The following is a 25,606-nucleotide window of genomic DNA, read 5'->3' on the forward strand; positions in this document are numbered from 1 at the left end:
CAGCCGATACAGTCGCCGTGGTTGCTGAGGGCAAGCGCAGCTGCTCTGGGTGAGCCAGAGGCTTGAGAGGGGCGCTAGGCCCGAGCTGTAGAGGACGACGCCGCGAGCCCGCCTGTGACCTGTCTCAGTGAAGTGAGAGAGAAAATAGCGATATGCTACTGTGAGGACGTCCCTCTTTAGCAGGAGGTGGGAGGGACTTCCCCCTCATAGCAGGGCCCTGATAGGGCAGCTTTTTTTATATATGCTCAGTGATTGGCGGTCAGAGAAGGCTCTTCTCATTCGGTAATTGTTGTCATTCATTTGAAAGGGAACAGCTTAAATGATCAGAACTGTAACACAAATAATATATTAAAATTGTAACTTCTCAAATTAAAAATGCTTATAACAAACAATAAGTTAGAAGTATAGTCTGTTAATAATTTCTACACATATTTGTGAGTAGTCATGTTGATGTTTATAGTCTTGCTGTGCTTATATATGGATCACAATCAGGGAGTTGTCATGATTACACATACAGTTGCAGACAAAAGTATTGGCACCCTTAACTAAACTGATCACTCAAGATGCTTTTTTTTTATTATTGAATTGTTGTCACATGTGGTTAACATTAAGGTCACGTATAAGCCCTTGTGCTAGATGACTTTGTACAGTTATTTCATGCGCTGCTATGCTAGATGTTTCTTTAAATCCTTTGCTGTTGATGGTAAATTTTTGCGAGCTGCTCGAACAATTCTACATGCTATAGTCATTTTCCCGGGACGTCCACTTCTTTCCATCGTTTCAGTTGAATTAGTCTTCAAATACTTCTTGATTATTGTGGATTTTCGTATTACATTTTTTTTCCCACAACGCTTTAACAAGTGGTTACAATAATTACTTTGTTTTGACCATGCTGTGCTAAGTGCACAAACTACTTTGCTTCAGTTTCTGTGCGTGTTTTACAGCTAATGGTTTTTATAATATTGCTAAATTGATAAGTAAGAACATAAGAACATAAGAAAGTTTACAAACGAGAGGAGGCCATTTGGCTCATCTTGCTCGTTTGGTTGTTAGTAGCTTATTAATCCCAGAATCTCATCAAGCAGCTTCTTGAAGGATCCCAGGGTGTCAGCCTCAACAATATTATTGGGGAGTTGGTTCCAGACCCTTACAATTCTTTGTGTAAAAAAGTGCCTCCTATTTTCTGTTCTGATTGCCCCTTTGTCTAATCTCCATTAGTGACCCTTGGCCCTTGTTTCTTTTTTCAGGTTGAAAAAGTCCCTTGGGTTGACATTGTCAATATCTTTTAGAATTTTAAATGCTTGAATCAGGTTGCCGCATCGTCTTCTTTGTTCAAGACTGAATAGATTCAATTCTTTTAGCCTGTCTGCATATGACATGCCTTTTAAACCCAGAATAATTCTGGTCGCTCTTCTTTGCACTTTTTCTAGAACAGCAATATCCTTTTGGCCTTTTTTATAACTTCCCTCCATTGTCTAGATGAAGACATTTCTGAGTCAACAAAAACTCCCAGGCAATTTTCATAGATTCGTTCAATTTCAGTATCTCCCATATGATATTTATAATGCTCATTTTTATTGCCTGCATGCAATACAGTACACTTTTCTCTATTAAATGTCATTTGCCATGTGTCTGCCCAGTTCTGAATGCTGTCTAGATCATTTTGAATGACCTTTGCTGCTGCAACAGTGTTTGCCACTCCTATTTTTGTGTCATCTGCAAATTTAACATGTTTGCTTACTATACCAGAATCTAAATCATTAATGTAGATTAGGAATAGCAGAGGACCTAATATTGATCCCTGTGGTACTCCACTGGTTACCTCACTCCATTTTGAGGTTTCTCCTCTAATCAGTACTATCTGTTTTCTACATGTTAACCACTCCCTAATCCATGTACATGCATTTCCTTGGTGTGAGATACCTTGACATACTATATCTATATTGAGTACAGTGTACTTTGTGCAAATCACAGTCCATAGGTCAATTATGGGCAGCTTGACATTTTTTTGGACAGCCAAATGTCTACAATGGACTGCCCGAAGGGCAAGTACCATTACCAAAACTTTGCAAGCCCTGCCAGTGTTCAACACAGTGAGAGCAGTGCTTCAGTGCTAATGCACAAAGTCAGGCCCATGTCGGGGTCTCATCACTGTACAACCTGCAACGCCGTCATCCCACAGAAGGACAAACATACCGTCTGTGTGCAGTGCTTGGGCGTTCCTCATGCCACCGTGGCCCTTGAGAGGGACTTGGCATGTAGTGCCTGCCTTTCAGCCGAGGCTGAAAGAGGCCCATTTAGAGAGAGCCAGGAGGGCGAGCTTCGTGTCCTCCACGACCGGACCGTCAGTGGATCTGGGTGCCCCAGATGACATGTCCCAGGACTCCCTGCTGGACATGGCCAATGCGCAGGCCACCTGCAGTCGTTCCCCATCTCTACAGGCAAGACAGGGGTGAAGCGTTCTAAGCAGATGAGGGATATTATGGACCTCAAGGCCCAGATGGTGCAGGTACTAGAGCACTTGACTAAGCAGGTGTCTGCGGCCCAGGCCCCTGTCCAGGGTCCGCTGCAGCCCCAATTGCCATACCCCCCCCCCCCATGGGAGTGCAGGGGGGGGTGGGAAGGGTCGCCTCAGCTGGAACGGAGGATGAGACCCTTGCTGAGGAAGAGCCCGGCTCTGAGAGTGCCTCAGATGCCAGTACCACCCCGCTGTCCAGCTCGGTCTCGCCACTCATGGGATGTGCTGCAGCTTTTCTGCAGGTCCCCTCGACGCCAGCGGACGAACCACGGCGGTTCGTTTTCTGGACCGAGACAAAGGCTCCTCGCTGTCGGTGGTTCCCAGACTTGATGGAGGAAGTACGGTCCTCCTAAGTTTGCCCGGTTTCAGGTCCTAGTGTACTGAAACAGGCTGCACCGCTCACCTTGGAAGGCGCGGATAAGTCCGGTAGACTCCACCAGGCCCCGCTTGTAGCTGGTCTGGCTAGAGACCCGGCGTGCCCAAATCCTCAATGTAGGGTGACGGAGACACATTTCAAGCAAGCTTACACAGCAGAAGCACAGGCAACTCGCTTAACCCATACGCCAAGAGTGCTTACCGCATATTTGGATGGTGTACTGCGCGAGACTCATCTTCTGTCCAGTACACAGGTGCAGGTCTCCGGTCTCCGGTCTCCAAGGACTAGACCTTGGCCGGAGCCTAGCCAGTTTGGTTGTGGCTCATAGATAGCCGTGGCTGACACAAGCCAGGGTCACTGATGGGCTGCTTGACACACCCATATCCCCAGGACCCACTTTTGGGCCAGCTGTGGAAGAGATATTGCAAAGATCACACCGGGAACATAAAGCATCCCATCAGTTGGCTGTGTTGCTCCCTCCCTGTGCATCTACAAGGGGTAGATTGAGCCGCTGGCAAGCTCTCCACACTGGAACTGTCACCAGAACAGTACCAGTCCCCACAGCCCCGGTTGGTGTCTAAGGCATCGCCTACAGGGCACATCAGCACAGAACCGCACCAAATCGGCAGAGGGAATGCAGGTCGTGGTCAGTCCACAAACCAGTCCACTTCATTTGGATCTCCTCAGTCAGACACAAGGTTCTCTTTGGCACCCGGAACCAGGCAGGTTCCAGCTATGGGTCTGGCCCCTGAAAGGGACCGCTGGCTAGCCCTAGGGATATCGAACATGCTTGTGGGAATGATGCAGAGTGCTAGGGCTGACTCCACTAGGTCTTTATATACCTACAAGTGAAAGTATTTTCAAGCTTGATGTCTGGCTGGTAACCATGACCCCATCACTTGCCCAATACCAGCCATCCTGCAGTTTCTGCAAGAACTGCTTGATGCTGGAAGGTCACCTTCCCAAACACACAACCCAGAGTGAGTGAAAACATGTTGCTTTTATGCAGCTGTACCAAGACTTGATTGCTAATCAGTTATTCAGTTGGAGTCTCGGTACAAACTGGATGTGAATTTACTTAGTGCAATTCTCCGTGCTAACATATTATTACATTTTACCTGCACGTGAAGTGCTGTGCAATCCTCAAGCCTAAATACAAATATACATTTGAACTGTTTATACTGTTAAACCCCCAGCCTCCCACAGGCAATTTCCGCCTGGAGGGCTATGGCCTTAAATAAATCACATTATCTTCTAAAGTATAGACAGCACAGGCATGTTTCAGGGCTTGAATTGAAGGTAACCCCCTGGCCATTAGGACTAAAACCTCAGATTTGATATAAGTCTTATTCAGTACCAGGAGATATCCAGAAAAAAAAAAACATAAAAAACAAGAAACGCTTTTCATTTGTTTATATTCTATTGTCATTTTTTCACCTTGTAGCAAATGAAAAGAGCCAGATTTTTTTCCAGTGCTTCCCCAACATGTCTACTACACTGGATAAAAAATTGAAACTGATTGAATAAAGGGATCAAATTCTACATGAGTTTTTACAAAGCTAAGCCCAAGGGTCCCCAAACCTCTCCAAAAATGAATATTGTGTAAATAATTATGGCCAGTCATACACTAGGTTCTTGAGCAAGTTCATGGGAGGTTACCTTCTGGCACCTCACATGCTATACATTGCTACATGAATTAGATTTTGTAATCCTCTTTTTTACTTATTTGTCCAATATTTCATTCAAAGGGTGGCCTTTTTGGAGAGCTTTGGAGCCCAAAATGTATCCTTGATGAGTGTGCATGACAAATACTCTCAGTTCATATGCCACAACTGTCAGGCACGTTGCTCTCACATAACTGTGTGTTTGTGCAGGAGAATGTTGCTACTGAGATTTTTTAGTAGCTCTGAATTTTCAGTACCTGACTGTATTTTTGTTACTCACTTGCTTGAAAGTATGTAAATGTCAAGAAGCAAAATAATAATAAAGTGGTTACACTCCCTGCTGACAGGTGAACATATGTTGATTACTGGATAAAGGTATCTGCTAAATGTCTATAATAATAATAATTATAATAATGAGATTGCAGACACTTTTGCTGCTCTAAATCAGGCTGCCAAACTGAAAACACCTCAGTTCGCTTTGTAACTGTCCTGTCTGGTTTGCACTGCAATCATTCTTCCTGTTGACTGAATAAGTTCACTTATTGTGACTGAAACCATGCGAGATACTTCAGGAGAAATTTCAGACAATTTGGTGAGAAACTGCAACATCTTGCTGCTCACCTCTATTGAAGGGTTCTCCTAAGAAGTGACAAATATACCCAGTAGTTAGAGATGCAGTGAATGGCAAGTGACCATAGTGGTAAACAAAGCTCCCGATAGCCTCTTGTTGACTATGTTTTAATGAATACTTCAGAGGCTGCAAGTGGAGAAGGGTGCATAGCATGAGGTGAAATTGGGGTTGCTCAAGCCTGTGAATGGAGTGTTCTCTTAGAAGATTGAGGCTTTTGCTGTTCCTGAACATTAGTGATGGCTCGGTGAATGAAATTCACTCAAATTTTTACCTTGTGTCCCTTGTGCGTGTTGGACTCGTTCAAGCTTATCAACTTAGGGCAATAAAGCCCTCTGAGCATATTGTACTCTGCAACTGCAGTTTGAGGTGTCTAAGTGCAGATGGCAACAAAAAGTTGATAAGCTGGACACCGCTTAACTCTGGAAAGTGCAACAAAAAGTTGTCCATAGGAGGAAATGAAGTTACCAAGATTCATTCTAACTGTTTTTAGAGTCTTACCCTGGCACTGTTAAATGAGATGGTTAAGGTTTTGACCATACTGGTGTTTTCCAGATAGTGGGAAACAGCTTGAAGCTTCCCTATTGCCCCATTGATGAGACCAGTGGCAATGTCAATGTTCTTACGAAGCACCGGTTTGCAGCCTATTTTGACTTGTATGGTAGTTTCCAATCCAGCTGTACGACTGCAGCATTCATTTTTGTCAGCACATTTCTCTGGAAGTTAAAAGAGCAGTCCACAGTCCATAAGATGAATGTCCTCTCCAGGCATATGATCAAGCATTACAGGCATGTACAGTAGGTATGCCGCAGGTTGAGCCCTGGGGATGAAATAGCTAGGTGGCTACTTTCTTTTAATTAGCCTTGGGAGAAAACAGCGAGTACAGTAGAATCTACCAGAACTGACAGACACTGGTTCTACTATAGATACTAATGAGAGCAAAACAAATACAAAAGAAAAACACGGTAAACGCAGATCTTTTCTAGAAAGCTGGGAGTCTTTGTATAAATGGATTTTATATTTTTAAACGCTGCAATAACCCCTTCACAGTTCCCCTTCGGACAATGCTGGAGACCCTGCGTAAATCTCAGGGCAGATTGCCCCCTACCACCGGGCAGCCCAACTTCACCAGTCTTGCTCCCCATCCCCAGTGCATAGACCTCCTAGCCCAGGCGAGTTGTCTTTTACAGCGGCGAGGTCAAATGTGTCTGACCCAGCCACGTCCATCGGACAATCCACAGCGGGGGGCTCCTTACCATCCTTGCCTTATGTGACGCAAAGGGAAGAGTTCCGGGCACTCATGCAGCATGCAGCTGCAGCCAAGGACGTTCCCTGGCCGGCAGAACAGGAGGAAAAGGGGAACCACTTCCTGCAGAAGAAAGGGTACCCACAGCATGCCCTCCCCTTGTTCCAGAATTTCCACGAGCTATTTCGCTTGTCCTGGAGTAACCCAGCTTTCGCCCCCTCAGTCTCTAGAACAGCAGAGAGCCTGCTACATACTACAGGAGCCCAAGAAGCAGGCTTAGACACGTTCCCCACCATCGGGGGCACGCTCACAGTACTGTTGCAGAGATCCACCTTCACCAGAGGGGACAAAGACCCGACCTGCCCATCCAAGCCATGCAGAACAACTGAGGCCATGCTTAAAAAGGCGTAAGTGTCAGCAGCACTATCAGCCAGGGCAGCCAATGCAATGGCTATACTGGCCCTGTGCCAGACACAGCTGGCTGAGAGGCTGCAGGAGCGGGCGATAGAGGCAGACACAGGGAAGTTATTGGCGGTAACAAGAGCGATGACTTACCTAATGGGGGAGTTAGGTCAGACATCAGGCAGGTCTCTAGAGGCGCTGGTAGCTGCGCGCAGACACCTCTGGCTAACACATGCCAAGGTCGTCGAGACAGAGAAGGCAGAACTACTAGATGCCCCTATTACACCGGGGCAGACATTCGGAGCAACCATTGATGTGAGCCTTGAAAGGTCCCACAAGGACATGGAGGTTGCTTCGAAGTTCTCGTGCCTTCCTGCCTACCGCCAACGCCCAAGGTGGCATTCACAGCATGCTGGGGCAACAGGGCCTCAACGCCACCCAAAAAAGACAAGCAGGCATAAGAAAGACCCGCCCCCTCCCAAGCCCAAGGGAAACCGCCCCTGAGGGGTGCCAGCTGCCACCAACCCCCCCACCACAACTAGACTGACCAATGGCAACGACCCATGGCAAGGCTGCACCCAGGAGTTCTGGGTGCTATTAACAATGAGACAATGCTACGCTCTACAATTCCACTTAGGACCGCCAACCTTCAAGGGTGTTCTCCTCACCACCGTCGTAACAAGGACATCCTTCAACAGGAGATCACCAATCTTCAACAAAAGAACGCTGTGCACTTGGTAGATTCAAGCAATGCCCTCAGCGATTTTACTCCAGGTACTTCCTGATGCCCAAGATGGATGGCGGTTTCAGACCTATTCTGGACCTCAGGGTCCTCAATTTTTTCCTCAAACAGAGGAAGTTCAACATGTTGACAGTACAGCGTATCCTCCAGTCCATTCAACCGGGAGACTGGTTCACATCTATCGACCTGCAAGACGCCTACTTCCATGTCCCAATCTGTCTCGCATGCAGAAAGTATCTGCGCTTCGCCTTTCAAGGCAACGCATACGAATTCTGTGTGCTGCCACTGGGCCTCGTGCTGGTGTCCCAGCATCACCCCCTCCATCCCCCACTCAGCTCAGCCCAGCTTACTTACTTGTACATCAGCGTTGCTTTCTTTCTATTGTGCTTGAGATCCACATAGAGAATCTTTCCGTATCAACCACAGCCAGTTGCTGCTCCTTTCTGCTGCTTCAGATAAGTTCTTCACTGTGCGACGCAACTCTTGGCCACTGAACCCAACGTCTCTGAGAAATCAGGTTGTAGAGTTTGCCACAATTCCTCGACAACCCACCTCCACTGGATAAATTCGGATTCTCCATCCTCGCTGTACCGCTTCAGCAGCTAGTTGAGCATACTGAAGTTTCTTCATCTCATATGCCTCATCCACAGTATCTTCCCATGGCACTGTTAACTCTACCAGATGAACAAGGCATGCTGATCCAGACCACAAGACAATGTCTGGTTGAAGGTTAGTGGTAGCAATCTCAGGTGGAAAAATAAATCGTTGACCAACATCTGCCAGAATCTTCCAGTCTCTAGCAGCTTCCAGTTGTCCTGAGTGAGGCTTGATTTTTACACGTTTTCTTGGTGGTAGCTCTCCTGGATGAAGGAATATTGTCTTTTGTGTGTAATGCGTTGATGGAACTGGTGGCAACTTATTGGTCAGGTTACGCTTGTCTTCCAATGCTAAGGCCAAACACCGCAGCACCTGATCATGGCGCCAAGTAAACAGTCCTTGGCTAAGACCCACTTTACATCCTGTCAAAATGTGCCTTAATGTTGCAGGTAATGAACACAAAGGACATGAGGGATCCTCACCCACCCAGGGGTTTAGGTTCTGTGGTGTTGGGAGAATATAATTTGCTGATCTGATGAGGAAACTGATCCCGCTCTGTTCCATTGTCCATAGGTCTTTCCAGCCGATCTTGCGTTGTTCCACACTCTCCCATCTCATCAATTTTCCCTGCTTGGCCTGGGAAACGGCCTTTACACACCTAATCCTCTCCTCCTGCTTTTGGACCTCATTGACTACCAGCTTTCTCTGTTGAGCCAGGGTTGCCTTGTGCAATGTAGACATGACATGGTTTATTTAGATTTCCAGAAAGCTTTTGACAAAGTTCTGCATAAAAAATTAATTCTCAAACTGAACGCAGTAGGGATTCAAGGAACCACATGTACATGGAGTAAAAAACAGAAAGTACTGATTAGAGGAGAAACCTCAGAATGGAGTGTGGTAACCAGTGGAGTACTCCTAATCTACATTAATGATTTAGATTCTGGTATAGTAAGCAAACTTGTTAAATTTGCAGACGACACAAAAATAGGAGGGGTGGCAAACACTGTTGCAGCAGCAAAGTTCATTCAAAATGATCTAGACAAGATTCAGAACTGGGCAGACACATGGCAAATGACATTTAATAGAGACAAATATAAGTTACTGCATGCAGGCTTTAAAAATGTGCATTATAAATACCATATGGGAGATACTGAAATTAAAGGACTCTATGAGAAAGACCTAGGAGTTTTTGTTGACTCAGAAATGTCTTCATCTAGACAATGTGGGGAAGCTATAAAAAAGGCCAACAAGATGCTCGAATACATTGTGATACAAGTGTTGAATTTAAATCAAGGGAAGTAATGTTAAAACTGTAGAATGTATTAGTAAGACCTCATCTTGAATATTGTGTTCAGTTCTGGTCACCTCGCTACAAAAAGGATATTACTGCTTTAGAAAGAGTGCAAAGAAAAGTGACCAGAATTATTCTGGGTTTAAAATGCATGTCACATGCAGACAGACTAAAAGAATTGAATCTATTCAGTCTTGAACAAAGAAGACTATGCGGCGACCTAATTCAAGCATTCAAAATTCTAAAAGGTATTGACAATCTCAACCCATGCGATTTTTTCGACCTGAAAAAAGAAACAAGGACCAGGGGTCACAAATGGAGATTAGACAAAGGGGTATTCCGAACAGAAAATAGGAGGCACTTTTTTACACAGAGAATCGTGAGGGTCTGGAATCAATTCCCAGGTAATTTTGTTGAAGCTGACTGTCACAAAGACGGCCGGAGTGGGTGACGACAGAACAGAAACAGGAACTGACTACAACACAGGCTTTGAAATGGTGAAGGCGCTGATACGCAGTTTAATAATGACACAGGCAGAAAATAAAAGGTTTGTAACAATACAAAAACAGGACACGGCAAATGAGGCCAAAATGAATAGACAAACAAAATGAATACACTGACAAAACACAGAGTGGATGAACGCTACACAAAACAATGGAGACCTATATTTACGATTTATCTCTCGCTCTCTTTCTCTCTCTCCCCCGTTCTCCACTCCCGAACACACAACCCCACGTATGTGACAACATGCTCCTTTTATGCAGCTGTACCGAGACTCGACTGGTAATCAGTCATTCAATTGGAGTCTCGGTACAACTGCATGTGAATTAATAAAGTGCAATTCCCCATGCTCACATATTATTATATTTTACTTGCAGTGAAGTGCTGTGCAATCCTTGTGCCTAAATACACATATACATTTTAAACACTTGTGTTACACAGACCTGTTTATATCCCGTGTACCAATGTCTATACACCAACATTTAAACACACAACATATAACAGATAATATACACAGGGGTGGGCACTTTGTCACACTGACACACTGGGATCCTTTAAGAAGCTGCTTGATGAGATTCTGGGATCAATAAGCTACTAACAACCAAACAAGCAAGATGGGCCGAATGGTCTCCTCTCATTTGTAAACTTTCTTATGTTCTTATGTATAGGTCAAAGTTTATCAAAGGTTGTTGGGGCTGATGGCAGCCACCTCGAGAATCCTTCTACTAGGGCTGCTGAGAATGCGCCCGCTTCAAGCCTGGGTGAATACGCTCAAGATGCTCCCGGTCCGAGATTGGTACCAGCTGGTGTGAGTGTCCAGACACTGGAGTGGTGGCTTCGTCCTGGCAATCTGCAACTCAGATCTCCCCTCGGATCCCCTCACAGAAGGGAAGTGGTCACTACAGATTCCTCCAGCCTGGGCTGGGGATCGGTCTGGAATGGAAGAGGAATAATGGAAGAAGAACAATGTCAGTGGAAGGGACATTGGCAGCAAGCGCACATAAATGCCCAGGAGCTTCAAGCAGTGCATCTGGCATCATCTCATTTTCACCAGCAGTTAGTGCACATGTGCTAGTCCAGATGGACAATACTACAGTGGAAGCCTACATAAACCACCAAGGTGGCCTGCGCTGGCTGGGCCTTCACCACGCAGCGCAGACTCCTGTCCTGGATGCACAGAAACTTGCGTTCCATCAGAGCGGTTCACCTCTCTGGTGTGGACAACAAGGCAGCAGACCTCCTGTCCAGAAGAGCTCCAGACAGCTCAGAATGGAGACTGCATCCTCAAGTGGTGAAACAGATTTGGTTGAGGTTTCATACTGCATGAGTCGATCTCTTCACCACAGCGGAGCCCACCCATTTCCCTCTGTGGTTCTCCAGAGAGAGAGACGGGGGCCCCAGGGGAGTAGACGCACTAGCTCACCCCTGGCCACAGTGGCTCTTATATGCATTCCCTCCGCTACCATTATTACCCCTGACAATAGAGAGGATCAAGGTGGAGAGAGCACAGGTTTTGTTGGTTGCACCCAGATGGCCGAGATGCCCCTGGATTGCTCTCCTCTCCAACACGTTGTCGGGTCAGCCGTGGCAGCTCTGGCCTGCAAGGACCTCCTGAGCCAAGTGGAGGGGTTATTATGGCACCCGAACCCAGCTCAACTCCAACTTTGGGTCAAGTTTTCCAAGACTTGTGCCTTGCCGAAGGTTACAATCCTGTGACCTGCCCTATTGAGACGATATTAACCTTCTTAAGACGTTTGTTTGATGCAGGAAAACCAGCGTCCACTTTGAAGGTATACCTGGCAGCAATATCAGTGTGCCATGACAAAATTGACTCGGTGTCCCATGGGGCACATTTCCTGGCAGTGCAATTTCTTAAAGGGGCTCGGGGGCTTCATCCTCCCATGAAAAGTATGGTCCCAAAGTGGGATCTACAACTGGTACTGTGGGTCCTTATGGGTCCCCTATTCGAGCCCATTGCGTCAGCAGAACTGCACCCTGTTGTTTCCTTGAGGTGGCGTTTTTAATAGCCACTACGTCTGCCAGATGAGTAAGTGAGCTTCATGTGCTGTCCATCGATGACACATGGCTTTCACTGTAAATGACTTGCGGGTAACATTAAGAAGAAATCCAGCCTTTTTGCCAAAAGTGGTGTCTCCATTCCATATTAACCAACCAGTGTTTTTGGAAACTTTCAGACCTCCCCCGCATGAGTCAGAGGAGGACCATAGACAACATACGCTATGCTCAGTTCGGACTCTGTGCTGTTACCTGGATAGGACGGCATCCTGGAGACAGTCCAACCATCTATTTGTTTGCTATGGGTCCCGCTCTAGAGGTCAGGCCCTATTGAAGTAACGTCTAGCTCACTGGGTGGCAGATGTGATACTCTTGGCCTATGAACAGACAGACTCCCCATTACCAGGGAACATTACGGCCCATTCTACCAGGGGCCAGGTAACTTCATGGGCTTTCCTTCATGGCGCCTCCTTAGATGAGTTATGCAATGCTGCTACATGGACAGGCAGTCAGACATTTGCACGTTTTTACCGCCTTGATGTTGCAAACCGAGCGAGACCCTCTCTGGGCTCTAGGGTGTTGCAGGAGGCATACACTTAGGCGTCATGTGGGCATTGAGGCTATCGCTGTGAGGCTGTACTGTCGGTAATCTGGAGCCACGACAACTTTGGTACAGCTTCCCATTTGGTAATGGTTGTCATTCCATTGAAAGGGAATGTTGGGTTATTGTCATAACCCTGGTTCCCTGAAGGAGAATGACAACCATTACCCTTTGAGGTCTTGTCCACAGCTGACCTCTGTTTTCGAAAGAAAATGGCGATATGCTACTGTAAGGACGTCCCTCTATAGCATGAGGTGGGAGGGACTTCCCCCACACAGCAGGGCCCTGATAGGGCAGCTTTTTTATATATGCTCAGTGATTGGTGGTCAGAGAGGGCGCTTCCCATTTGTAATGGTTATCATTCTCTTTCAGAGGACCAGGGTTATGGCAATAACCTAACATTCTGCTTATGAACCATTTAACAGAACAGGTGATTTATTTGCACTTTGCAGAACTTTATTTTCTCCCATTGGTGCTTGAGCCATGCAGCATTCATGGAATCGCCGCCTGTGCAGCTATCATCAGTGATTAAAGGCTGGTTTTCAAACAAACTGATTATCGCTTACCAATACTGTATTGGTATAAAAAAATTGTATAAAAAAGTAATTTAGCTTTCAATCACTTGAAATATGCTGAAGATTTACAAGATTAAATATGCTGCTATACTCCTCCTGGGCTCTGCCATAATAGGGTCACATGACATACTGCACGCCGATTGGCTCAGTGGATATGTCAGAGTTTGTTAAATTAGAAGCCTGGCATATACTGAGTTATGGAAAGAAATGATCATTTGAGTTGTATTTAACGTGGTGTATATAGTGTTTTGTGGACAAATGACACTGAACATCAGAAAGTAGGCACTGTGAGATGAATGATCCTACTTTTAGCTCAGTTTTGGTGCAATGATTCAGTACCAAACAATAATAATGAGAAAGTGTCTTCAAATTCAATTAGATAACTTTGTAACATCTCCCTGTCTGTGCCAATATTCTCTTTACCGTTAAACCTATAATATGACATCAGGTGTGTTATTCTATTTATTAACTTAACTCTGTTACTTTGATTATTAAGTGGCATACTTGATATAAAAGTTGAGGAGTTAACAACAAATAAACAATTTATTTGTTTGTGTGTGTTTTGATTCAGCGCAGAAACTGGGAGTCACAGGTTTACCCATAAAATCCCAATAACCTATTCAGTGCACTGATATCCACAGTAAGCCTTACCATTGGAAGAGCAATTACATTCAGAGTTTCACTTGTTTAGACTGTCTCCAAGTTGCAGCTGCCCCCGATAATTATTTCTTAATTTTATTTAGAACTTTACAGCAAAACTGCCCCTTTAATAATTCTAAAATAAAACCAAACAAAAAACACTGCTTATTGGAATCAGTCAATGTAACCTATACTTTAATTAACAACACCAAACTTTTGCAAATAATCATATAGCTTTTAAATAAAATCAGTTCAGTTTCTGTTTATGCATTCAATCCAGATTTAGGCTTCTTCCAGTGTACAACCCAGTAATTCACAGTCACAATAGTCCACAAGCTCATTGGAGGTTTTAGTTTAAGGCCTTTTTAAACATAGCAAACTGTCTTTCTCAACTCCTGGTTTATTTAGTTACCCAACTCCACAATCAAAATAAATTCCTGAAGACCTCTGGAAAAAAGTTGTTGATGCCTATCAGTCTGGAAAGGGTTACAAGGCCATTTCTAAGGCTCTGGGGCTCCACCAAACCACAGTCAGAGCCATATTGTCCAAATGGAGAAAGTTTCTGACAGTAGTGAATCTTCCCAGGAGTGGCCATCTGCCAAAATCTTTCCAAGAGCAATGTGTAAAATCATCCAGGAAGTCACAAGATATCTTAGAACAACATCCAGGGATCTGCAGGCCTCTCTCCTAAGGTCAGTGTTCGTGACTTCACCATCAGAAAGACACTGGGCAGAAATAGGATTCATGGCAGAGTAGCAAGGCGGAAACCACTGCTCAATAAGAACATGAATGCTCATCTCAAGTTTGTCAAAGAGCACCTGGATGATCCTCAAGAGTTCTGGAACAATGTTCTATGGACAGATGAGTCAAAAGTGGAACTTTTTGGCCAACATGGGCCCCGTTATGTCTGGCATAAACCAAACACTGCATTCCACAGTAAGAACCTCATTCCAACGGTAAAGCATGGTGGTGGTAGTGTCATGATTTAGGGATGCTCTGCTTCATCAGGACCTGAATGACTTGCTATAATTGAAGGAACCATGAATTTGCTCGGTATCATAGAATTCCACAGGAAAATGTCAGGCCATCCGGCTGTGAGCTGAAGCTGAAGGGCAGCTGGGTTATGAAGCAAGACAATGATCCGAAACACACAAGCAAGTCTACATCAGAATGGTTGAAGAAGAAGAAATTTAAAGTTTTTGAATGGCCTATTCAACGTCCAGAACTAAACCCCATTGATATGTTGTGGAAGGACCTGAAACGAGCAGTTTATGCTTGAAAACCTATGAATGTCACTGAGTTGAAGCAGTTCTGCATAAAGGAGTGGGCCAGAATTCCTCTACTGTGCTGTGAGAGTCTGATCAGTAACTACAGGAATTGTTTGGTTGCAGTTATTGCTGCTAAAGGTGGCGCAACCAATTATGGTGCGATTACATTTTCACACTAGGGCATTGGGTTTTACATAACTTTCTTTAATAAATAAATGAAATAACTATCAACATTTTGTGTTATTTGTTCACTCAGGGTCACTTTTATCTAATATTAGATTTTGTTTGAAGATCTGATAACATTCAGTGTCAAAAATATGCAAAAACATAGCAAATCAGACAGGGGGCAAATACTTTTTCACAACACTATATATATATGTATATATATTTAATACCATTTTGTCTGGAGCAGGGGAGAACATCACTCTAATTTACAATGATAGCCAGGTGCAGGGGATAATTAACAATAAAACAATTAACACAATTAAACAAACAAATTAAATAAAAGCAATTAAATTAAACAAAGTGTGTATTTTCACATGTTTTTTAGGCAGGGAGGAATCTGACTCTCCCCCTGCCACTTTACAGTATATACATGTCAATTACTGTAGATAAACACATCAGCCAAATAAATTAATATAAGGTGTATTTTTCTAGCTTGCTATTTCTTACTTTATTTATACATTTATAACACTGTAGCAAGCACGAGAATTATTGGAGACACACACACACAAGGACCTCAAGTTTAATGCAGTTTATTATGCGACTAACAACAAATCAGCACCATCCACACACACCCACATAGTCACAGACAGCCCTTCCCCACCCCAGAGCAAGGTGACATCTCTCAAGGTGACGTCCACATATTACACAAATAACACCGGAAGGGTAATAACAATTACAATGTAATGCATTTAACAATACTGGAACTTGACAATAACTGATAATGAAACACAAAGATACAAATTCAGTTTTTCCCTAGCATATTTCTTACGCGCAGCATCCTCTGCTACACATTAACCTATGCAGAAAAGGGGATCTGAGTACAACACTCCATTGGCCAACAGGTGGCAGCGGCGAGTCAGTCCAGCCGTGCACGTCAATACTCTACGGGTGTTACAGAACAGCGGTTGTCTGTTCTTGACTTTTCTTAAATAGATATATTACATATCCTGACATGTTTGAAAGTCAGAATCGCAAAAGTAAAAAAAAAAGTTGTAAGCACTTCTACCTAGAACCGCCAAAAGTATTCATTTTGACAGTGTATTACAATAAATGCTTTTGTCAATATAACTACAATACACTATGTTGTGTATGTATATGTCCATTTGTTATCTCTACCTCTGCAGAGTTTACAGCAGTATGTATTTGAATAAAATATTGCTCTTTTATCTAGATATGTGTTATCCAAATCTCTATTGTAATCCTATCCTTGGAGAGCTGCTGTCTGGCTGTCTACGTGATTATATAGTCTGCTGTCTTATAATATTACTATTACAAGAATTTTTCGAGAAATCTTGATATTTTTGAGTTTTGATTTGAGAGCAACTACAGATATATTTGCATTGGCAGCAGGAATTTGTAATGACTTCACTGAAAACAACATTGTCTGTTTCAAGCTAAACATAAAACAATACATGGACAAGCAGCTGTTTCCGACAAAAGCATGGTGTCGATGGACACAATACACGTCAAACAAGCCTGTCAAATTTGGGATCAAGTTATGGCTGGCAGCGGACCCTACCCCTACCTGTGCAAAGATGAAACTCGTCCAGCTGGTCAGAGACTGGGTGGCAATGTGTTACTTATGCTGATGTAACTGTGCTTAGGAAAAGGGATGAATGTTACCAATGACAATTTTTATTTCACTATAATTAGCAAAACAATTGAAAAAAAAAAAAAAAAAAAAAAAAAAAACACAGCCTTGTTGGAACAGTAGGGGAGACAGGGTTGCTTGTCACATGGGTTGGTTGTCACAGTGCTCATAGCTATGAAGCTAGATGGCGCTAGCAGGTGATACTAACACTGAAATGCATGTCCTGTTGTCTGGAAGTCAACCATCTTGTAATTTCAGGTCAACCCAAAGTAAAAAATGCATATCTTGATATTTATGTTATAACTCTTAGTAGTACTCGAGTTTGAACTGGTGGCCATGTTAAATAGAACCAGATACTGGCTATCTTTTGGTGTAAAAGCAAAACCAGTAGGTTCTCCCAGTAGTACTGAAAGAATTAAATTATCATGTAAAGTCTGGTTGGGGCAGGTTGTCACATAGTTTTGGGGGTTGGTTGTCACATGTAAATCCTATAGGAAGAAGTCTTATATTTTTTCTTTCTGCTTTTTTACACCAAAATGTGGGATATGTCACCATATAATGCTTATTTAAATTATTTACGGTTTGTCCTCTGGTCCTGTGGAGGCTGTAGTATTATTTTGTAGCATGGGTCAACATTTCAAATATATATAGCTCTGTATTTTTTATGTTCACATAAAAAGTAAAAAATACAACTTTTTCTGTCATTGTACACAGTAGAAACTTTAAGATATTAAAAAAAAAAAAAAAAAAATGTTGCATTATTGTCTACTGTAAAGCAAGAACGTACCAACCAACCCTATATCGTGTGACAACAACCCCAGTATGGGGCAGGTTGTCACATGTGACCAGCGAATTTTCAGCCGTCTAAATATCATATTTGGAATAAAGTAATGCTGAAATAAAAAAAAAATCAATTTGTACATGAAGAGTTATTCTTCAATATAACAAGGAACAGAACCTCGCAGCGTGTCACCAGATTGAGGAAAATAATAAAGCGTAAAATGTGTGACAACCAACCCTGGTCTCCCCTAAACAAAGCGAGAAGAGAGTTTCCTCCATCTGCGCAAATCTTAGTTCTCCGTGAAAGCAGTCACCGGTGTCCAGGTGCTGTATCTTACAATCTACTGGACATGGCAGCCGTCAATTTCTTCATTTTGTACAATGTATGCACAGGAGAAAATATCATCTTATGATGCTAGCCACGGAGCTTTGGCAGAAACATTTCAATGAGAAAGCTACAAAGTGGCAGAGAAACGCAGTTCATCCTGGATACAGTGTGCATCAAGTGACACACTCAACAGAAAACAATGCCAAGTAACTAAATGCAATAAAAATAAAACGTCTGATATCTTTGCCCAGTGTGAAAGAGCAGTATGTGGTAAATGCGCATGACAAGTTGATAAGCTTTACATCTGTGCGGATTGTGCTAATATGGGGCCTCTTTGAAGTATTTTTCCTTGAATTGTGATCCGAGGGGAGATCGAGGCACAGATTGCCGGGACGGAGCCACCACTCCAGTGTCTTCCGGCATTGTCTGGACACTCGCACCAGCCGGTACCGATCTCGGACTGGGTACACCTTGAGCGTATTTACCCAGGCTTGAAGCTGGCGCATTCTCAGCAGCCCTAGTGGAAGGATTCTCGAGGCGGCTGCCATCAGCCCCAACAACCTTTGATCTTGACGACCTTGGCCTGGGTTAGCCAGAGGTGTCTACGCGTGGCTACCAGCACCGCTAGAGACCTGCCTGATGCCTGACCTAACTCCCCCATTAGGCCGGTCATCACTCTTATTAGCACCAGTAACTCCCCTATGTGCGCCTCCGTTGCCTGCTCCCGCAGCCTCTCAGCCAGCTGTGTCTGGTACAGGACCAGTATAGCCATTGCATTGGCTGCCCTGGCTGATAGTGCTGTTGACGCATATGCTTTTTTCAGCATGGCTTCAGTCGTTCTGCACAGCTTGGACGGGCAGGTCGGGTCTTTGTCATCTCTGGTGAAGATGGATCCCTGCACCAGTACTGTGACCATGCCCACAATGGTGGGGAACGTGCCTAAGCCCTCTTCTTGGTCTCCTGTAGTGTGTAGCAGGGCCTCTGCTGTTCTAGAGGTTGAGGGGGTGGAGGCTGGGTTACCTCAGGATGAGCGAACTAGCTCGAGGAAATCCTGGCACAATGGGAGGGCATGCTGTGGGTACCCTTTCTTCTGTAAAAAAGCGGTTCCCCTTTCCCTCCTGTTCTGCCGGCCAGGGAATGTCCATGGCTGCAGCTGCATGCCGCATGCGTGCCCAGAACTCTTTCCGTTGTGACACATGCGGCAGGGGCAATAAGGAACAAATGCTGTGGCTTGCCCGATGGATGTGGCTGGGTCAGACATGTCTGACCTCGACGCTGTAAAAGACAGCTCGACAGGGCTAGGAGGTCTAGACGCTGGGGATGGGGCACGAGACTGGAGAAGTGGGGGCTGCCCCGTGGTAGGGGGCAATCTGCCCTGAGATTTAGGCAGGGTCTCCAGCATTGTCTGCTGAGCCCTCATAGTCTCTGCCAGCTCCTGAAAACGCCACTCAGCAGAGCTTGGCTGTCTCTGAGGCGACTCCGACAGGGAGCATCTGCGCCTGAGCGTGGAAGAAGAGCAGTATCTGCACAGTGACCGCCTGTCCCCTGGTGAACGCCCCCTCAAGTGGTACCGCCTCGGCAGTGACCACCTCGCTTCCCCTGACAGGCGCCTGCGCCTATGCACCGGTGGTGGAGAAGGGGGGGGTGACCCAGGTGTGTGGGGGAGCTCCCTGGTCACTGTGGTGGGGGGTTCTAGAGGACCTCTGCGGAGGACCTTGGACCATGGATCTCTTTCTTCCCTGGCTCGGGGAAGGAGACTCCATTGGGGATAGGGCTGCTCTCCTGCAATTAGTTCTATTGGAGAACTTTCTGCATGGAGAGCAGTCCAACTCACCCTCCAGTGCCTTGGCCGCATGGTCTGGCCCCAAGCATCTGGCGCAGGAGAAGTTCTCATCCTGTCTAGGCAGCTTCGCCGCGCACTGGTCGCACTGGTGAAAACCAGCGGAGGCCTAGTGGAATGTACTGACATGGCGTGTGCATAGGCGGGCCTGCTGCACTAGGTGCCGAAAGGAACGGTGATCGGTGCTGAGTAGTCGGTACTGCATCTATCGGCGCTGAGGTCGGTGCCGAGGGAGAACGTAGTTGATGCCGAGCGGTTGGTGCTGCATCTATCGCCTCTGAAGGAGAGCGCAGTCGGTGCCGGGCTGTAGACGGTGCCGAATATGGTCGCACCGGTGCCGAGTCAATCAGGGCCGGGTAGGCGCTGTTTCAAGCCTGAAGTTGGCAGGTAGAAGTGCGTCGATGCCGGCCTGTGGCTGATTAAATAGAGGACGATGCCACAAGCCCTGCGGGGTCTCCTTAAAGCACCACAACAGCTCTCAACATGGTATAGCAAACTACACGAGGCCTCGTGTAGTGAAAGAGAGTAATGGCCACTTACCAATCTCAAAAGAGGGGTCGAAACCAGCTCTAGTCAGTAAACTGATATGAGAATTAAGCAGAAGCACGAAAGCGTGATTTTACTGTGGATGAAATTAAATTTGACGGTATTAAACCAACAAATCAGCCAAATTCGGACAAAGAGAGCACAAAGCGATCTATGACCTGTCTCAGTGAAGTGAGAGAGAAAATGGCGATATGCTACTATGAGGACGTCCCTCTTCAGCAGGAGGTGGGAGGGACTTCTCCCTCACAGCAGGGCCCTGATAGGGCAGCTTTTTTATGTATGCTCAGTAATTGGCAGCCAGAGAGGGCTCTTCCCATTCGGTAATGGTGGTCATTCCATTGAACGGGTACTAAACATTATACACAGATCTGTACTGCTATAAGAAAGCACTTTGGCACCGCCTGCTGGCCAATTGAACATTGCACACTGGAAAGATTTAAATTTAAACTATAAGGCTTCACCAGTGTTTAATACTGACAGGTGTATATGGCAAAGATTCTTGATAAGGTTTCTCCAGGTCACTGGAAGACTTTAACTCATTCAGGGTGTAACATATGTATGTTACATACGTAACAACGTATGTCAGTAACATACATCCACCGCGCCATGGCTGTGAATTCAGAATTACAGATTTCAGAATTCTATAAAAAACTGAGGGCCATCAAAAGAAGGGTTGTTTTTCACCCAGCTCTTCTGGCTATTAATGTGCAATGCACTGAATAATTCCCTCTGACTCCTGATTTCTCATTCTTGCTTGCTCATGTGTCCAATGTCTAGTTTTAATTTACATAAATTTATTTGGATGTCCCTCCTTTATAAAATTTCACATTTTGTGATAATTCATTGCCATTGGTTACCGCTGTGCCATAAAGAACTTGTAATAATGAACAATCTCCTAACAGTTATGCATACACTGGGTGCGTTCAGGAAGTGAGCAACTCAGAGCAGCTCAGTGAAAGAATCCACTTAATGGCATGCTCAGTTCTGCTCCCCTGAACAGCTCAGAGCGCTGCAGAACAGATTTCATCTGTGACCTGAGTGAGCGGAAACATTCTTGCTCTGAGCCGCGTGGTTACTTAATGCTCCCATTAGCCTCTGTTTTTCTTTTTCACATATATAAGATAGATACTTGGCTTGGGATGTAATAAGAACTGATCGTACAGTACCTTTGAGGTTTTACCACTGGGCCAGCCTCACATGTGAGATAAGTAAAGGACACACAGTGTGTCTGTGATAGATCAAACATTCCACCCAGTGAGGGGGTCTGAACTATCATGGAGACCCAATGCATATTCTGTTTATACACCAACTTGTGCACTGCCAGGAAAACCTCTTCTTTATTTATTATTAATTTAGCCATTGCCAATGGTTTTTACCCCCCAGTTTGGAATGCCCAATTGCTATTTTTTATCCCAGTTCACTGCTGCAACCCCCTGAAAATTTGAGCTGAAACATGTGTCCTCTGAAATGTGTTCCTGCCAATCCTTCATTTTTCAAATTCACAGTGAAGCCAGCAGATCTAAAGTGCTGGATGACAACACAGATCTGAATGGCTCCACTGGCCAATTGTGTACTACCCCCTGGGAACAGTGACATAGCCTGGATTTGAACCTGTGATCTCCAGGCTGTAGGGTGTTCCATGTAGAGTGCCTTTACCAGATGTGCCACTTGGGAGCCCCTAGAAACCTAACTAAAAAAACAAAGAAACCTCTAAATAAACAAAGAAACCTAAAAACCTAAAAAAAAAAAAGAAACCCCTAAAAAAAACACAAAGAAACCTCTTCTAAATAAAAAACACAAAGAAACCTTTTCTAAAAAACACAAAGAAACATCTAAAAAACACAGACACGTCTTCTAAAAAAACAAAGCAACCTCTAAATAAAGAACACAAAGAAACCTTTTCTAAAAAACACAAAGAAACATCTAAAAAACACAAAGACACGTCTTCTAAAAAAACAAAGCAACCTCTATATAAAGAACACAAAGAAGCCTCTCCTAAAAAACACAAAGAAACCTTTTCTAAAAAACACAAAGAAACCTCTAAATAAAAAAAAAATACAAAGAAACCTCTTCTAAAAACATAAAGAAACCTCTTTCAAAGTGTCAGATCACTAGACAGTATTTGTTTTAATTGTATAAAGCTGTTGGAACGCATGAAAGTACCTTAACATAGAAACATATTATTTCAGGAAGTTCTATAAGAACCACTCAGCATGAGCACAAACATTCAGTTCAAAGGGACAATATGTACTCTATTACTGTGATGAATAAGAACAGGTACCCTTTATTAGTGTGATGAATTAAAACATATAATCTTTATTAGTTTGATTAATAACAGCATGTAGTCTTTATTAGTTTGAAGAATAAGAAAATGTACTCTATTAGTTTGATGAATAAGAACATGCACTTTTTATTAGTGTGATGGATAATATTTTAGGTGGCAGGGTTGTATCAAAACATTTTGAAACAGTCTACGTTTGTTATATTGTGAGAGCATGGGAGCCTTTTCTATTGTGTGATTTATTATCCCGGGGGATATAGTGGAGTTTCATAATGCATTTCTACATATCTGCAATAGTGAAAAAATGTCCTTTACAATTGTTTACTGCAATCTCGAGGTGTATAGAGTTGGTCTGTCAGTCCCTATGCTAGTTATATTTTACTATAATTCTACAGAAGCGCTTAACCAGTTGTGATAAAACTTGCTGAGGACATTATTAGCTCAAGATACTGGGAGTAGCAGAATCCTTGGGGGGGTATGTGGTGTGCCTGCCTGTCTGTCTGTTCTGTCTATCTATCCATCTATCTATTGGTTTGTCTGTCTCCTAACCTATCTACCTATTTATCCATTCACCTGTCTGTATGTCTGTGACGAAGTGCCCGCCCCTGTGTGTATTTTCTGTTATATGTTGCATGTGATGTGTTAAATGTTGGTGTATAGTCATTGGTACATGGGATATAAACGGGTCTGTGTAACACGAGTGTTTAAAATGTATATTTTTATTTAGGCACGAGGATTGCATAGCACTTCATGTGCAAGTAAAAAGTAATATGTGAGCACGGGGAATTGCACTTTATTAATTCACGTGCAGTTGTACCGAGACTCTAATAGAATGATTGATTACACTATGTAACACAATTTTTGTTCCTGGGTAATAAGTGTTATTTCCTAATTGCTTAAGCCTCAAAAGTATAGAAAATGGCTATTATTCCCCACAAACTTTGCTTTTGTGACCAGGACAGTGATATTTCAAAATATCACTATTTCCAATGGGAAAACAGGCAAATGTGTGTCTTTTCATTCCATAAAGTCAGAAAAAGACAACATATGAATCCAAATTAACATGTATTTATACTAAAGTAATACAAAAATAACTACAAAAGATTTAGAAGTGAGTAGTTTTTCGAGATTTACTATTATACTGTAATATATTTTGTATAGTCTAAAAAGGGTGGTTGTCCAGAAATGGAGAGCAAAATATGTATAAAGGTGTGGCAGGCTGGCGAGTGGATAGAGGCCCAGAGACAGACTGCAGTTAAAAAAAAAATAACTATTTTATTATAAATAAACACAAAAATGAAAGGGCACAAGGGCCAAAACAAAGCAATTTAAACACAAAAAGACAAAACTTACAAAAATAACAATTTCCAGGCTGGGCAATGTCTTCACTGGATTCAAACTTTCCAAACAACCAAAAAAAAAAAAAAAAAAAAAAAAAAAAAAAAAAAACCCCAACATGATTCCTCAGCTCCCTCCTCATTAATGGGAAGCAGAGGCCTCCTTTTATGTCAGGTGGCTGGGTGCTGATTGAACGTTAAACTAATCATCTAATCAACCCCAGCCACCTGAACACAATGAACCCAGGCAGGTAGGGGAATTTAACCCCATCCCTGCCAATTTCTAAAGAGCAGAGCTGTGCTCTGCCACAAAAGGTCTGATAAATTTCGTTGCGTCTGTTATGTGGTGTACACTGTTTTAAGTTCACGGCTATTGTAACAGCTATAGAGCTGTCAATTCATTGTCAGACCAAAGACTTACCTTGGTCCTAGTACGACTAGACCAGTCATATTTGAAATCAATTTTGAGGTAAACTAATGATGACGCTGACTCATATTGCTATTACTAATGATGACGCAGACTCATATTATTAGTAGTAGTATTAGTAGTAGTACATCTACCAAAGACACATTTGGTAGATGGCACATTTTAAATTGCTAAATTAATATTGTGCACAAGAGAGTACACAGTACTGCTGTCATGGCAAATTTAGCCCCCCTGCCAAATTTCTCCCCCTGTGATGTGACATGTCAGCGTTCTGTTGTTATGTGTGTCACTGCTTTTGCTCCACTGGTCTTGATACAGAAAAAAGAGTAAATACTTGGAAAAGAGACGAGCAGTCACTGAGAAATACCACTTGCTATTGCTCAAAAGAAAAGCTTGGGGAAAAAAACAATAAGTGGAGTCCCTTATCATGTTGGATGAAAACAGCATTCTTCTCCCAGGCAAAAATGACACTGTTGGGAGGAAAGACAAAAGACAAAGAAGAGACATATATAAAGAGTACTGCCAGAGTGACAGGCAACCAATGTGCTACAGACAGTTTGTAAGGTAAAGGCCATTTTACGTTACAGAGGCTAAGTCAAGGGATCGCAATACATGTTGATACACTATCAACACTACTGTCAAACATCATGTGCAACACAGAGGACAAACGTTGCATGTATTGTGAATGCACTCAGTGTTGCTTTGATGAAATTAAACTTGCTAAGCACAATCCCAATGACAAAGCCAGGTGGGAGCACTGGCAGAAAGAGGAAGTTATGGTAGGTGAGAAGAACTATAAAAACTGGATGAAAAGAGCCAAACTGGGGGCAGTAAGGGAACTTGCTGAGGAGTTTAACAGGGAGTTAGAGTTTGCCAGTCATCATTATAAGTGGCTACACCAGGCACAAGCATTCAGGGGTGTTAAAGAAAATATCAAAGAAAACGAGCTGGTCCTGCATATTGACTTTTAAGAAAACTATGCGTGCAAGTTGAACTCTGAGATTCAGGCGTTTCACTTTGGAGGCAACAAACAACAAGCCACTATTCATACAGTGGTTGCTTATACAGTGCATGGCTCCTGCTGGTATGCAACCATTTCAAACTCATTGCATCACAATGAGAGAGCGGTTTGGGCGCACATCAAACCAGTGATCGAGGAGCTGAAGCAGAAACATGGGGGAAAAATG

This window comes from Polyodon spathula, chromosome 19 (genome assembly GCF_017654505.1).
Source record: "Polyodon spathula isolate WHYD16114869_AA chromosome 19, ASM1765450v1, whole genome shotgun sequence".
In the NCBI taxonomy this organism is placed as follows: domain Eukaryota; kingdom Metazoa; phylum Chordata; class Actinopteri; order Acipenseriformes; family Polyodontidae; genus Polyodon; species Polyodon spathula.